This window comes from Aotus nancymaae, unplaced genomic scaffold (assembly GCF_030222135.1).
Source record: "Aotus nancymaae isolate 86718 unplaced genomic scaffold, 86718_ANA_hifiasm-v0.15.2.pri h1tg000670c, whole genome shotgun sequence".
NCBI lineage: Eukaryota > Metazoa > Chordata > Mammalia > Primates > Aotidae > Aotus > Aotus nancymaae.
Genome location: NW_026989086.1, coordinates 25,333 through 31,332, shown reverse-complemented (window position 1 = coordinate 31,332; position 6,000 = coordinate 25,333).

Genomic DNA, 6,000 nt, shown 5'->3' with positions numbered 1-6,000 from the left:
AACTTTCAACCCCTGAAAATAAATGAATGCATCTTGCATGTGTGTTGCTAAGTGAAGGGTGGCAGCATGAAGACGCTGTACATTATATGACTCCATTCATGAGACACTCTGGAAAAGCCACAACGACAGAGATGACGATCAGATGAGTGACTGGGGTGGGGATTTGAAGTATTCTGGTACTTTAGTGGTAGATATCCGACACTATGTATGTATTTAAACCCACAGGATGTTAAAGCACAAAGAACAAATCACAATCTACACAAATTAAATTATTTAGGTTACGGACGTATCTAAGGACAAAATACAGAGGGCAACTAAGAATCTAATTGGATTACCAATGTATGTTGCAAATGGTGGGCCAAAGGTACTGACCTAAGTAAGTCATTTTGGAAATGAGTAGAATCCATAGACTAAAAGCAAAATGTACTATACACAAACAGTGGACTCTATTTTATAGAGTTATGTCCCATAGGGATAATAGTTAATTTTGAAACCACTGTATCTGTGAAAAGAAAAATAACCATGATTTTCCTCTATACTCTCAGCACTTCACTTCTGACAGCAAATTGGGGTGGGTGATGTTTCCCACATCAACCAATTTTCCAACTCTCTGGACAACAATTGGGTGTCCTATAATTCAATTATGACAATTACTGAAGTTTGTACAGACCCTACAGGTTAAGGGCTTAGTAACACCGACTGTCCCCAACCTCAGATGCCAATCAAAAGTAGGGAATCCCCAGTTTACGCAAACTTCTATGACTTGGCTAGAAACTATGCACTTCTACACCCCCTCCTCAGGTTTGATAATTTGCTGTAATGGCTTATGGAACTCAGGGAAACACTCACTTATGTTTACTAGTTGCTATGGTCTCGATGTGTGCACACCCTCCAAATTCCTATGTTGAAACATAATCCCCAAAGGGACGGTATTCAGAGGTAACTGAGGGGTGACTGCATCATGAGGGTGCTGCCCTCATGAATGAAACCAGTGCCCTTATAAAATAATCTAGGAGCCTTTCCCCACCAATTCTGCCATGTCAGGACATGGCTAGAAGGCACTAGCTATGAAAGATGAGCCCTCACTAGACATCAAATCTGTCAGAGTTGATCTGGGACTTTCCAGGTTCCATATTTTAGGAATTTTTATGAAAGCTTCATCATGTAGACATAATCAACTATTTACTCAATCTCCAGTCCCTTCACACCCTCAAAGGATTGTATGTGAAGCTAAAAGGTACAAGCTTCTTATCAGGGCTTGGTCTTTCTGGTGACCATCCCCCATCCTGAAACCATCCAGGGACCCACAGAGGGCCCTTACAGAAGACATTCCTATCACTCAGGAGATTCCAAGGAATTTAGGAACTCCACATCAAGAACCAGGGCCAAAGACCAAATGTTAGAACACAAGATGTTCCTAGCACCCCTATTGTTCAGGAAATTATAAAAGTTTTAGGAGCTCTGTATTATGAACGGGAGAGAGAGACCAAATATATTTCTCATTAAATCCCAACCTGGAATCTGAATCAAGAATGAATTCCTTGTTCCCAATGGAACAAGGGATGAAATAAATGGCAGATAGTGACAGCCAGTTTCCTCACTGTTAGAGTGAGAAGTTACAGATAGGAAATGCAGGAAGCCTGGAATGATCTCTGTGATAATGGATCAGAATATATACATAAAACATAGATATAAACTCACATTAATATGTATACACAGATGGTTCCACGTAGAAACTGTATAATTAAGTGGGTACATATAAGTTAGAATACACACATATATGTGTTTGCACTGTCAGCTGTGAGGGTCATGATGCAATAACCACATTTAGTGGCCAGATGTAAGTTTTTAATACCACTCTCTAACAAAGGAAATTGGGGTCTTTGAAAATCTGGTTGAAACTAGGAGTGGGACAGAAAATATATGAGCCAGGATACTTTTGAAGTAACAGAAATTGTAAATAAATAAATAAATACATGCAATTATGTCAAAGGAGCCAGTGGAAAGATCTCCCAATGGCCACAGGCTATAAACAAAGAGCAACAAAATACTGCAGAATTGGATAACAACCAAAACATTAAAGTAACTGAGCGTCCATACTGGTATCTATTTATGATTAAATTGATACATACATGGCCTGAATAGAAATCTCTTACACAGAAGAATTCCAAATACCTGATATAGACACTCAGCCATCAAGGAGGTGGGGCTGACTCACCACTCCTCAAGTGTGGGCTGTGCATGGTGACCTCCTCCAAAAGCATACATAAAATGTAGACATGGGAAAAAAGTAACTTCATAGTGAGAAATTTGAAAACACTACCTCAGCCAGGTGATCAAAGTTAACATTAATGGTGATAACACATCTTGAGGCATGAAGTGACTAGAATAGCACCTGCAAACCAAAAATAAAATTCAAAGGCCCTTCCCCCAACCATCCGTATAGACTCCCTCCTCTCCACCAGGGGACACCAATGTTAACCTGGAAGACTGGTTCAGGCCTTGATGGGAAAGGGGTGGTCAGACATGCCTCATTATTCCCTCCTCCCTTTTGGAATTCAAGAAAAGCCAATCAGCATTTAGTTTCTCATAAGACCTTAGATCTGATAAGAAACATTTACAATCTAACCTTAAATCTGCTAAGAAATATGTAAAATCTATTCTCTCTGAAGCCTGCTCCCTGGAGGCTTCATCTGCATAAAACTTCGGTGTCCATAACCGCTTATCATAATCCAGACACTCCTTTCTATTGATAGTAATTCTTTCAACCAACTGCCAATAAGAAGATGTTTAAATCTTCCTATAACCTGGAAGCCTCACCCCACCCTAACCCACTGGGTTGGACCAAACCAGTATATATCTTAAATACATCTGATTAATGTTTCCTATCTCCCTAAAATGTATAGAACCAAGCTGCACCCCAACCACCTTGAACACATGTTCTCAGGGTCTCCTGAGGGCTGTGTCACAGGCCATGGTCACTCCTATTTGGCTCAGAATACATCTCTTCAAATATTTTACAGACTTTGACTCTTTCTCGTGGACATATTACATATCTGATCTGCTTCCCCCAAACCTATAACCCCAGTCTAATTATGAGAAAAACACCAAGTAAGCCACAATGGAGGACATTCTACACAATACCTGACCAATCCTCCTAACACTGTTCCAGGTCCTCAGAAGGAAAGTCTGAGAGACCGTCACAGCCAAGAAGAGCCTGACATGATGACTAAATGTCCTGTGGGATCCCAGATAGGATCCTGGGACAGAAAAAGGCAGAACTAAGGGAAACCAAATAAAATGTGAGCCTATATAGTAATATCCGGTCATCAACTGTGACAAATGAAGTGAGATGTTGGCCAGGCATGGTGGGTCATGCCTGTAATCCCAGCATTTTGGGAGGCTGAGATGGGAGGATCACCTGAGGTCAGGGGTTCCACACCAACCTGGCCAACATGGTGAAACCCCATCTCTACTAAAAATACAAAAATTAGCGGAGTGTGATGGCAGCTGCCTGTAATCCCACCTACTCGGGAGGCTGAGGCAGGAGAGTCGCTTGAACCCAGGAGGCAGAGGTTGCAGTGAGCTGAGGTAACACCACTGCACTCCAGCCTGGATGAACGAGACTCCAGCTAACAAAAAAAAAAGATGTTAATAACATATATGATACATGTTGATGTTAGTAAGAGGGGAAACTCGGTTAGGTCTACGTGGAAAATCTGCATTTTCTTCCCAATTTCTGTGTGAATCTAAAACTAATTTAAAATAAAACCTTTATTAAAAAATAGTAATTTTTAAAAAATGTCTGCTTAATTACTTATACCAATAAGTAGTAATTGACACTAACTATTCCTACTTTTTAAAATAAGAGCATTCATGATGCTGCAAAGTAAATTATACAAACTAATATATAATTTCAAGGAAATGCCTCTTTTATATATTTTATGTTAAAATAACACATACATGTAAACATAATTATATCTTTTTTTCTTGTGGTATAGTTCACTCTCTAGGAAAGCTGGTTACCGTAGAACCAGGGGAAAAAATTCACATTTTGGAGACTATTTCAATTTACAGCTGTTTTCAAAAGTATGACTGTGTAAAAAAAATGAAGTTCAAATAGCAAATTGACCGTGACTGGATCACTTATTCTAATGACTGCTTGTCTTTATTTTGTTTCCCAGCATCCCTTTTAACTACAATAAAATGGAAGCAAATACTTGCCACTGGAAAAAAAAAGTCAAAGACTGTAAGAATGTAAACAGAATTTGTGACCACATCCTTCAATGTTTCATCATGATGATTTCTAATACAGAAGAGTTTAAAGGGATAATCAAAGTTATTCCCCCAAAGATGCTTTGCAGAAATTGATGAAACTAGAGAAACAAAAGTGGCAGGACATTCGATGTGACTTTAGGTGTCACTGTGTCTTGTGGGAAAAAATAATTTACCTTTTAGGGGATCACAAAGAATTCCTGGAAGCCCAGACTCCAGAATGTTTCTAAATTTAGATGTTAATATAGCTAGTAATTAATATAATGATAAAAAGGGATCTGTGCTTTATTTGTGTAATAAAATCCCAAAGCAGTATTTACTACTCCAAGGAAAAGAAGTTATGCCTGAAATACAGTTGACAGTATCAGAATCAAAATATGCTTCCTGGCCAGGCATGGTGGCTCCTGCCTGTAATCCCAGCACTTTGGGAGGTCGAGGCAGGTGGATCACCTGAGGTCAGGAGTTCAAGACCAGCCTGACAAACATGGAGAAACCCCGTCTCTACTAAAAATACAAAAATTAGCCAGGCGTGGTGGTGCATGCCTGTAATCACAGCTACTTGGGAGGCAGAGGCAAGAGAATTGCTTGAACCTGGGAGGCAGAGGTTGTGGTGGGTCCAGATGGCACCATTCCTCTGCCCTATTGTATATGTAAAAATGCAGATTCACTAAGCCAGACTAAATTGCGTATTCAGTGGAAGGCTGATCAAGGATTCAAAAGAATGCAACCTTTTGTCTCTTATCTACTTCTGACCTGGAAGCATCTACACTTCCTGCTTCTAGTTGTTCCGCCTTACTGGACCAAACAACTGTACATCTTACACGTATTGATTGGTGTCTCATGTGCCCCTAAAACATATAAAAGCTCTACCCTGACCACCTTGGGCCCAGGTTGTCAGGACATCCTGAGGCTGTGTCATGGGCGCCGTCATTAACTTTGGCAAAATAAGCCTTCCAAATTGACTGAGACCTGTCTCAGATATTTTAGGATCACAATCCACAATCACCACGGTGTGACAGTTGACTACAGCATTCAGTAGAGACATACTATACAGGTTTGTAGCCTGGGAGCAATAGGCTACATCATATAACTTATATGTGGAGTGGGCTACACCATCTAGGTTTTATAAGGACACTCTATGGTGTTTGCAGAAAGATGAAATCAAGAGACAAATTTATCACAAAATATCCACCTCATTAGGAGATGCTTGAGTGTATTTTAAGTGGTTGAAGCCTAGGAGAAAAAAAAAAAGAAACTCAACACCTGTTACGGTTTAATAACAAGGCTTAACAGAGTTAACATATTTCATCTAATCTAAGATGCCAATGATTAAAAGACATTATTTTATGCACCACCACACATAGGCTGCCAATTAAACCAACTTTCTGAATAACAACAAAAATGTGAATTTCCTTCCAGTAATGCCAGGAAAGTAAAATAAAAGTGAATTATGGTTTTGACGTGTTAAAGCAAAAAAGGAGGAGGCCGTTAGCCCGAGGCCTTCCCTAAGCAAATGGAGACCAAACTTGGAGGCATTTAGACTTAAAAAAATTAACAAACCAACCACAGTCAATGACAAAATGCGCTGCCGCCAGGTGACTGTATGACCAGGGACGCTGAGGGAACCATCCCCACAAAAGGCGGTCGCCCAGCTGGAGCCAATGAGAAACTTCACTCAGCCGCCACCACCAAGAGCTCGAAGCCCCGAGCCGCGTTTTCTGTTCT